We start from the raw sequence: 11,768 nt of genomic DNA, 5'->3' as shown, positions 1-11,768 counted from the left end.
TACACTTAGACAGTTTATTTCCAGTGGGTTGGATCCAGAATCAGTCATTCTTTGAGCAGCTCTGCTGAAATCAAAGGGCCTTAAATTTGCCACAACTAACTTAAGCCCCATTGATTTCAATGGGTCGACTATAATGATGATGAAGTCTGGATCCAACCCCTAGTCTTAACCCAGTAAAGCACTTATATTCTTAACAGGAGCACTTTTTTTTGCATTTTCAAAATAAGTTTCGCCACAGGGCTGACTGACCACATAGCACCAGTCCTAAACATTTCTTACACATCCTTACATTGGCTTAAATCACACAAGCCAGTGGCAGATGTTTATCTTCAAAGGTGGCTCATGTCTAAAATGGGTTGGGGTGCAATTCAAAGTGGTGCACAGGCTGCTTTCCCACCCCGAAATCCTTTCCTCCCAGCCAGGCTCATTTTCCACGGTAGGAGCAGTGGGTGCAGGGACGTTCAGCAATCAACCCCCACTTACAGCCTCTTTGGTGTTTTACATGACACCCCCAGACATGGCTTGAGCAGGCCTGCATTTGACAATATGGCTCTGCTCCTGTGTAAGTTGGGCCTTATGCCTCATTGATTTTTAAAGGTGACTTAAAATTAATTCCAAGTACTAACCCACCACTTCAATATCGGGAAGAGTGCAATGCACACTGTGAGTCTGTGTATTAAGAGATGCTCCATCACTGAAGCCAATGGGGAAACTTAGTGCGTGACGAAGTGCACCGGAGCGCCTCTGCGTGCAAGGGAAGGCTGAAATAGGGAAGATGTCCTTCAGAGAAACCTGTGAGCTTGCTTCGGACTGCAGCCGTAATCATACTGGAGAACCCCTGTCCACATTCATCATTCAAGCAGACTGCTTATAATAAGGTGAAAAGTAGTTACACCACCGGTTACATTGCAATGGAAAATTCGATTCAGTGGTACTGTTCCTGTGATATTCAGATCCCTGTGAAGTTAGATCAAAATACCAATGAAACCTAATCAAGACACCAAGAAATTAAGTTTCTAGCATCTTTTACAAGACGTGCAGACGTGGAGCTTTGGTTTCCCAATCAAAGAATAAGAATTTCAGGGTTAACTTGGGAAGGCAGAACAACCTTTAAAAAATACATAGTACGTAATTGTTTGCTTTAATTAGAAAGCTTCTCTTTGGAACTCGGCATTGCGGCAGTGAAGTTAAAAGGAAAAATCAAATCGAGAAAACATTCACCAAGATAAATCAGTTTTTGAGCCTTCAGTTTCTAAGGGTGTGGTGAACCTCTTGTCAAGGCTTCCATCAAATCAATTGGACTAGTGCTTCTTTGGCATGCAAAGAGCAATTTTATTTGATTTTTCTCTATCATGAGGAAGAAAATGGACAGTCGCTTCTGGTCAGTGTGGCTTCACATCGTCTACTGCCTTTGTAAGTGTTTGAGTACTGTATTACATTACAGGCATACGTCCTATGGTAATTAACTAGTAACCAGCCTCTGCATCAATTATATTTATCACCAGGGGCAGGTAAATTTCTCCTTCTGGCTTTTTCACGGAATTTACATGCCGAACACGAAACAGCATGTATAGCCCAATCCAAAATATTTTTATTCTACACTAAGTCCCTTTGTGGTCAATGCAACTCCTACCCTCAAACACCATGCTTCAGATTGCAGACTTAATTTCTTTCCTCTTCCATGGAAGATGCAAAGCATGCACATCTGTGTTAGCTACTACTGAGAACTGCTTATCACAAGCCTTGTACACACATGTGCACAAATGATGCCCATCTTTTGCCTCAATGTACCTCCATTACCAAGAAGGTTCTTAAAAATAGAGAATGCTAAGAGGTGTTTTATCTTCAAGGCTGGACATCGCTTTAAATACTTTTTAAAATGTCAACCACGTCTTCTGTGGTCGAAAATCCTCTCATTTTGTCCTTCCCTGCCAATGATTAAAACATTCAGAAGAGATGGTCCTTGACAACAGGCATATGAGATATTAATAACAGGACACCTCAATCTGCATTTTATTTTTTGTTTGGTGCCGGAGTGGGGGGGCATAATTATATTCAAAGAGGAAATAGCTTGGGTTATGCAGTTCAGATCTCACACACCTGCAGCAAATTAATTTGTTGTAGCACATTAATTATCTCATAGCTTCTATTTAGGCGGCAGCTGTTGCTATTATGTTAATATTTTCAGCACCACTGTCTACAACAGGTTATGGCAGCCTCAGAAAATTCTTGGGGTGGGTCTCCATCCCATCTTCCGGGGGGCGTGTGTGTGGAAATAAACAAAAACATGTTTATTTGATCGGGAATTTCACTTTCTATTTATTAACTGATTTGAAAGAGATTGGGCAACCGAACTCAGAAAAGGGTAACAATGGACAAAGATGGCGCGTGCAGAATATGTGAGAGCAAAAAAGATGGAGGGGGGGGGGGGAGAGAAAGAAAGAAAGAAATACCGAACACTGCAGTGTTGGGGCGGTGAGCATTCAGATGGGGGGGGGGGGGCGCGGGGAAAATGCAGCAGTTTTCATGAAATAATAAGGTGGAGAGAAAAAAGCTATACAAAGAGTAGGTTTTTCATTGTCTGTAAAATATAAACACAGATGAATTCTGTCTTTGGTTTGTTCATGCTTTTCACTCTGCACAGCAGGGATGTTCTTAAGAAGTTGCCCTCTGCGAAATTTCAGTAAATGGAAACCGTGGACCTTGCATGATGTGATTATAATCACACCAGCCATTCTTTTTACATATTTTTTTGTTTAAAAATCCAGTAAATCTTCTTGTTTTCTTTCTTTTTTAAAAAAATAGATCTATATTTGTGTATGGGTACATAGAAACGTGCCTTTTTTAAAAACATCCCTACAGCAACATAGGAAGCTTGAAGATATAACTGGCTCTATATCCCATCGACAAGTCTCCATGGAGTCAAAAACAATATGAAAATTTTGAGCTGACAAGAACATGTCTGCTGCCTGCAGTCACCGCAATAGCTCACCATGTTGCCTACTAACCAAAAGATCAAAAATTATCGATTTCATGGCGCTGCGTGCTCAGGATAGAAAAGCTACTTTAAAATTTGCATTATTTAAGAAATGAAATAGGAGAAAAGCCCAGTGTTTTAGGATGCTTTGGAGTGTAAAATGGCTTTATGTTTTAATCTTATCAATGATTTACTATAATTCTATTATTTTTAGCAGCTGGGGTCTGGAAATATTTTTTTTTTACCGATGAATTTAGGATTTTGCCGCAGTATACATCTGCAGTCCCAGAATCCTCTGGTAAGATAATCCCCCTTGCGAAGGGGAAACGCCTTTAACCTTTTCGTGAATAAAAAAATCTGCAACCATTTTGAAATTTAAGAAGGGAGGGAAAGACTGATGAATTCTAAGAGACAGAATGATATTGCCTCTGCACTGAAAGAAAAACATACTGTAAGCGCTTTATGTCCTTTGAGTTTCTAGGTGCTGTCTCCAGTGCTCATCTTCTTCCATCAATGGATGCCACACCAACATACTTCTTGCACAGAACAGTAGCCGTGTCGCATATGCTTAAGAAATCCAAAACTAGGATCTGAGATATATACGGATCAATGGCTACCACAGCACAATCCTATGAATGTTTGTTCCGAAGTAAGTGATTAATGGGGCTTACTCCCTAGTAAGTTTGTTTAGGATTGCATCATAAGTAGTTGTAATATGGATGTAGGACAGTTAGAAAGACTCCCTTTGTTTTCACAGAGGCGCCTGTTAAATTATCCCAATGGGTTCTTACATATGATTGTATCTAGCTAGACAACTTTATTCAGACCAGTTAAGCTTTTTATGGTCGGAAAGAATTTGGGCGGGGATGGAGGTGGGGATATTTACCTAAGACAATACATACACTCCAAATCTAAAGTAAAAAAATATCCTATATGGAGTTCTGTTAAAGAAAATTCTCATATCAAGTATTTTCAAATTAACTATTTATTATAAAAGATCCATCTGGATGAAGAAATCTGCTCTAATCTGCTGAGAAAAAAAGGAGCTGAAATAGAATGTTTTTAAAGCAGTTTATCAACCCATAATTCCATCCCCCTCGCCTTCTTGTTTTTTTGTCAACTACCAGGATTTAAACGGTTACCTATTACTGAATATAATGGAACCAGGTAGGTGGAATTGTGGGAAAGAGGCAAGTATTTTTGCTACAATTGCTTTCCATTTGATTGCAGCTAATTTTTTTCCTGCAAGGCTGGGTCAGCACAGGAATCCCATATTGATTTAAACAGAGAAGATGAAGTACATAATTCAGAAAGGACTGGATATATATTTAACGACCATTCTGGGTCTGTGGGATGCTTGACCAGACACACTTCAAAAAGGAGAAGAGTGATCATCCAGTTCCACTCAAAGCTGAGGTGTGTTCAAGGACCACTTAACATTGCCATCAATGCCATGCAACCACATCAGTATAGATATTTGATTCCATACTCACTCATTTTGCCCAAAGTAAAAATCAGAAATGTCAACCAAACTTTATATTTACAGATTAGGGTTACCATATAAGTACTTTTAAAGGAACAACCTCCCATTCATGCTTTTCCGGTTTTATTATGCTCACTACTTCATCAGATATTGTGATGACTAATGTGTCATCTGCAAAATCACTTCCAGTTACTCAACCATACCAGAATAAGAAAACAGAAATGCAAGTGTACCCACATAAATTGAACGAAGGCCAGTAATTAGACCTATGTTGTATTCATCTAGATAAAAAGGTGTTTCTAGCAATTGTTAGTGCTTCCTATAAATATCTGGAACAACCAATATATTATACACTGCTATTTGGACATGCACTATAACAAGTTTGTCAACTTTACATATAGGAAATGTCAACTTTCACACATGAATGTTGACAATATCAGATTTATTTAGATATTTGTTGTGATTGTCCAAAAAGAAATACAAATTTTCCCATTTGGGTGATATACATGGTCGCGATCTCTCTCTCTCTCTCTAGAGTTTTTGATTAACAAAATTAATCTGGGATTGTCACCATTCACATGTCAACAGTCACATGTGCATTGTAGTTGCAAAAATGTGTGTATGTTTGTATGTTTTATATTTTAAGTGTAATGTTTAAGTATGTTTACTAAGTAAAATAACAAATGTAAAAAAGAAAGAAATGACCGTCAACAGTTATCATATTAGCATGGCAACTTTAAAAAATTGTTAAAGTAGTAATAGTTACAGCACTTACATTTGGCCAGAATAATTATTCAGCTACTGTGGCAAACTTCTGTCTTAGCCTGAAATATATTACCCAACTATGAATAAGACACTGCACTGGGGCAAGTAGAATCCTGAAATGCTCCTACATCTTTTGCATTTGTTTCTCATTTTGGTATTGGCATTAGAGAAGCCAAAGTATACCACCTGCATAACTGTTTTACGTTAGTGGTTGTGGAATTATTATTTTTTGTACTGAAGAATATCATAGTGCAATTGAATAGCACCCAAACTGAAGTTGAGTAGTTGTTGTTGTTGTTTTAAATTAATTGTATAATTAATTCTGAAATTTGTTCCTAGAATACACAACATTAGAAGTCAATTATTCACATCTTTCAAGGCCCCGCATCAAAGGCTGAGGCCCAGTGTTTTGATGTTTCTTTAACTGGTAGCTTTGCTCCATCAGGGGCACTGCTGTTTAATTCTTCCCTATGTCCCTGAAACAGGCATAGCTAGCATTTAATATTCTCAGTGTAAGACAGAGGCAATTATGTTTAGCTTAATCATAATTTTCTGCATTTTATCTGTTCGCTGCCTGAGTTTCAACGAATAAAGCTGATTTCAACAATTAAAAACAGGCCAAACAACCTAAGAAAAGCATTTACAGCTTTATAGAGATAATAATGATATCACAATGTAGCTTTACCCCTTTATATATATATATATATTTTAAAAAATTATAAGGGGTTGGGAAGAATAAATCTATGTTGTGTAAAAACCAGTTATCACAACAAATGCATCAAACAACAATCTCTGTGGAAACTTCCAAAAGTATCCTTATGAACATTTCTTGAAAATAATTGCTATTTTTTAGAAACAACTGTGAGAAACTATTAACTCAACCCTTGGTCACTAATGGAAAAACACAACAAATGGTTTTGCATTGTGTATAGATTGTATTACATTGTAAGGTTGAACAATTCAATCACAAAGACCAGTTATTAGAAGTTAGCCAGTAAATTGCTGTATCACTTACAGCATTTTTACCCCGAAAAAACCATCAGCTTGGACTCCAGAAAACAAATGGTTAAAAAAATCCAAAAAAATCCCCAATAGAGCAATCACAAATAACATATAAACAAAACCAACATTTCATAATATGCACATTGCTTACATGCAAAAGTATCTTAAGAAGCTGCAGAAAGATGCAGTTTGAATGACTAAAATATACAAAAGAAACGAAAACGGAAGTTCTCTTGAAATATATTAGAAATAAAGTTTAGAAACCTACTCGTCTAGTGCCCAGTTCGAGGGGGTCTTCCTCAGTGTGCCAGGATTCCCAGGCTAAAGAATGAGATACAGACAGTATTCCCTCCTGCTCCAGCAATATCCACACTTCAATAGCCCCAGCTCTTCAGACCTCAGAGGGTGGGATGGCACACAAAGAGGCTCTGAAAGGTATCAGGGACCATGAAATGCTTCAAGGGCAGTAGACGGATTCTCCTGTTGTGATCAAATACCCAGTGGAATTACTTACAGACAACTTGATAGTGATACCCTATAGCACCAACACTTCTAATTTAATAACACACATCTTTGTGCAAGGGCCTAGTCAGCCCCTTTATCCCTGTTTTAGTTAGGGTGAAAGTGGGCCTCCGGCTGGGAACCTAAATCCATTTACTCTTGTACAGGTACACATGTGTTTGAGACCACTGTCAATTGCAACTAAGGTGAGACAGACGGCCCTGGTTCTGAACAAGCTTTTGTTTGCTTCTCTTTACAGTTATGCACAATATCATTTTGATTTAAATGAGAGAAGAGTATTGAGAAGGTAAAGTTGCTATATGTTTCTAGGATCTGTACTTTCAGCATTATCAAACATCCCTTATTTTAAAAGAATGTTCTTTGAGAATAACAGAGTTCCATAAAATGTATTAGCTTTGTTTCAGATACCACTGGGTTTTTTGGGGGGGAGGGAGAAAAGGGGAAGGTTGCTCATTATTTTACTCATAAGATTTATATATATATATATATATATATATATATATATATATACACACACACACTACATATATCATCTCTCTCTCATATATATATGCACAGAGAGAGAGAGAGAGGGACTTTCCTGCATCTAATGCTGGGGTGGGCAACTTGGAGAGGTCTGTGGGCCATTTTTGCCCTCCCGACTTCCCACAGACTACCAGGTGACCTAAAAAATGAATTTTTAAAAATGGTGTCCAGAGCACTAAAAAAATCTCAAATTTAGCTTGTTTGCAAGTTAAATTCAACCCTTTAAATTCAACCTCTTCATGGGGCCCTAAAATGGTCAAAGAGTCTTTTTGGTGTTCCGTATTAGATACCATTTTCCTTTCTTTTTTTCAAGGTGCAGGGGAGCAGTGCCCCCCCCATTGGTGGTGGCAGGTGCTGCATGCAATCTACGGCCACATGTTGCCCACCCCTGATCTAATGTAACTATTCAGGGATAACTGACACAAGCTACTTACCTTGGGATAATTTTTAATCCCTCCTGTGTTTACATTACATCCTATCAGTTCACTGCCATACTTTGAATCCTGGGCCGAAATATCTGTATGCGCTTTAAACTAAGGTTTTGAGTCTACTGATTAGAATAGGACTTGCAAAGCAATAATAGGGGTGTCTTGACGGCATCGCTTTGCCACTCGTTTGTTGAAAACCTCACTGCATTGTAGCTGCGGAGTGAGAGCAGCAAATCTCCGCCGAAGGAGTGAGTTTGAGTTTTCTGGGCAATGTCAGCAGCCTTTAAGCTCATCAGGCTTGCCCCTTCCCACATGTCCCCCTGACCTACCACGGGCCTCGATCCATCTCTAGAATGCTTCCCAGCCTCCGTGCGAAGTGAGATCACCACTGACAGATGGCAGGAAGAAGGTGGTGTCCTCGCAGCAAAAAGGAAAATCCACAGTAAGCCGGTTACTTTTTCACCTGAAAAGCCAGTGGTGGCTGCAAGTTGGTGGCTGCGTCATATAGATGTCGCAGTGCCACTGTGCAGCCACCAGGGGGTTTACAGGGTTTATAGACAGCCCCCTAATTTTGGTGGGTGGTGGAGAAAAACGGTGGATCTGTCACTACCTAAACCCAGCCAGCTTATACAGAGCAGAGCAGGAGTTGTCTGGGTGGGGAGAGCTTATCTGTTTTTTTGAAGCCCTGCCTCCTACCAAAATCAATGGAGGGGGGAATTAGTTATGCCACATCCTGGCTGCTGTAGCTGTAAACCACAAAATGTAACCAATTATTTTTCTTGCTATAACAACTTACATTTTAATTATTTCACAAGGAAAGTTGATGTATTCTTTTTTAATGTGACATAGGCACTGGAATATTCAAATGCACGTTGAATAAGCACTTGAAATCACATCTTAGAAAGGTTTTCATTTTGCGGTGAAAGCCCTCTCTGTCCATCATCCCAAACACAAGGCTCCATCCTTGGATCTTGTTTTTTTCTGGCTGTGGCAACAGATTTTAGAACTAATGTAACAATACATTTGTTGCACCAACCACCCATGCCTCATTAATGAGTAACTTTCCATTTCTCGAAACAAGCAAACAAACCTGATACACTAGTTTCTAACCCTAGGCATTTCATTTCACTGAAGTCAATGGGTCTCTCAAATACATGCATTTAGGAATGGGATTCTAGCAGGGTAAACTAAAAGACTTCACCTCCAAGTTATTTAGGTAATACTTAGCCGATATCTGGGCTTTATTTATTTTATTTTTGATGCTTGAATAGTTGGTTGGAGATGACTCAGGGAAGTTTCTTGCAGGATGCCCTGGGATAAAGAAGAGAATTGGTTAGACAGTTTCAGAACCCACAAGGATCTTCGGAGTGTGACAGTAAGGAGCAATTCAAACCACTCAAAACTGGTGTGGTTGCAGAAAACGCTACGCGGCTGCACATGCTAATCTAAAAGTAAGTCACGCTGAGTTTGATGGGACCTACTCCCAGGCAAGTACGCATTGCACAGGACTGCAGAGATGCAGCGAATCCTTTGCAGCTGGTCCCGTTGCATTCACTTACGTGGGACTTACTCCTAAGTAGTGTGCATTGGATTAATGGCACTGGGGAATCAAATCAAAGGCAAGTTATTTTAGGGAATCAGACGCTCCCAGAAAATCCCCGCGGGATGTCACCACAAGATCAGGGCCCGCGCAGGTGTAAATGGGAAAAGAGAAATAGGCTGCTGGGCAGACTTCACTTCCCACGTGGTCTCCCAGAGAGTGGTCGACTCCAACCTTGAACTCCTCCCACCTGTGGGAAGATGGAGAAAAGGCGGAGCGAAGGGAAAAAAGAAAGAAAGCGAGCAAAACGCCGGAGTGGTCCGGATCCTCCTTTGCCCGTGGGAGTGCAATTGGAGGGCTGGCTCTAAGAGTACCTCAGGCTGTGAGGAGCTGGTTTCGTGTCTTTCTGCTCAGCATTCCCAGTATAATTACGCCCTTATCACCCACGCCCAAATCTGCCCAAGTCTGAGAAAGAGACCCGATCGCTCCTTTGGATCCATCCCGCACTAGCAATGTAATTATTTGACGTCTGTTTACTTTGTACAGTAAGACTCGAGCGCCTGGATTTAGGCGACGGGCGCGAAGGGAATATCACCCAATCACACCGGTTGAGTTGAACAAGTTTTCGGCCTTACAAGGAGGTAAAATGTTTGCGTGGAGGGGTGTGTGTCTGTTTTTTGCTCGTGAGAAACGGTTCTTTCAGATTTGGCCCTATTGAAAGCAGGATGGGTTTGAAGGAAATCCACGGAAACAAATAGGTAAACTTCGGGGCATGGATCGGACTTCACGTCATTAAAAAAGAAAGAAAAAGAAAACCTGAACGAACCAGAATATTAACATTCAGTTTACTACAACCTGTCTAAAGAAGGCAGATTGTAGAAGGCAAAACCAGAGCAAAATCCCAGTTGAAAAAGGCCATCGTTGACGTGTCTGTGGCGCAACACTAAGACTGCAATCTTATACTTAACTGGGAAGTCCCATTGAACTCAATGGGGCTTCCTTCTGAGTAAACGTGTAAACACGTACACTGTGAAAAACAAACAAACCAATAACCCGCACTCTTGACCAAATCAGCTACATTTTGACAGTGCAATGCAATACCTGCTTACTTGGAAGGAAGCCCCATTGAAGACAATAGAGCTTAGCTCTAGGCAAGTCTGCCAAGCATTGCAGCCAGTAGCAAGCAAACCTATTCTTTCTTCTCACCTAGAAGCTTAGGAGTAGATAGGTGTTGTTTTTATTTAATTGCGGAAATTTCGCATATTCTTTGCCAGTGCTAGGCAACTTTGGGGGGGGGGGGAGACACCTTATGAAAATGTTTTCATTGTCGTACGAAAACATTGACAACATCATCTTGATCGCACATCCAGCCGCTGTAATCTGTTTTTCAAACAGAAAACGAAGTTGGAGGGTGGCTTTGGTTTTTGCTCGTCGAAGCCATTGGAAAAGTAGCTATTTGCTCTGGCGGCTGCTCTGTGGCAACTGTTTGGAAAGGTATTGCAGGAAAGCGCTTCCGACTACGTGAGCCAGGCTCCGCAATATCCTTCCCGAGACGCGGTCTTAGTAACTTAAGTTTCTAAGGAGTGGCTGCGGGGGACGCGAGGGGAAGGCGGAAAGGCTCGGACAATACAAGAGCCGGTCGTGGGGGTGGGAGAGAAATGGAAGCAACAACGTAAACATGAAGCCGAATGTCCCTGCCTGGTTTTGCAAATATATGCCAGGCGGTTCTACGTGGTTCCCTTCCCTTGGGGAGGAAAGCGAGCAGTAAGTTTGCGGCGCTGCCGCAGGAAATCCCAAAGAGGCGAAGAAAAACGGTGTCGTATTGCCATTGATTGGCCTGGTCTGATTAACTGGGGGTGGAGGTGGGCTGAGGCAGGGGGTATTTAAAGTAACCTCCTTCACTTTCGCCAGATGCAAATTGAGGTGGGGGGGGGGAGTCCTGTTGCATTGTTACTAAACATTCTCTAGAATGAAAAGGGAGGCGAACGGTGCAATCCTATGCGCGTCTACTCAGAAGTAAGAGCCACTGAAGCGAACGGGGCTTACTCCCAGGAAAGTGTGCCTAGTAGGATAGCGGTCTCAGTCAAGGAAACGCGGACGACGTTGCAAAGGACTTCCTGCCCCTTTAAGAAAAGCACACTGCAGCCAGCTGCCGTCTCTCCACCCTTCTCTTCCCTTCCAGGCTGCGGGAACTCGTCTCATTCCCAGCCTCCAGAAAAAGGTGTCTCTCTTTCAGCTAGCACTCACCCGCCCCCTGCCTCATCACACCTCTACTCTGTGCTGGATCCCTGCACCGCCCGCTCTTCCACAGGCCTCCCTCCCTCGTTCCCACAATTCCTCTCCTTCCCGAAACTCTACTGTCGTAGCCTACAAGCAGCTCCTTCTCTTTTCTCGCTTATCTCCCTCCGCCGTGTGTGTGAGTGTGTGTGTGCGCGCGCGCGCGCACGAGGGAGAGGAAGGGCGGAGGGGCACTATTTCTCCACCCCCTTCTCCCCCCCGTCTGTCCGCCCGCCTCTTTCCCTGCCT

Source organism: Elgaria multicarinata, chromosome 1 (assembly GCF_023053635.1).
Source record: "Elgaria multicarinata webbii isolate HBS135686 ecotype San Diego chromosome 1, rElgMul1.1.pri, whole genome shotgun sequence".
NCBI lineage: Eukaryota > Metazoa > Chordata > Lepidosauria > Squamata > Anguidae > Elgaria > Elgaria multicarinata.
Note: the sequence above shows the minus strand (reverse complement) of the source record.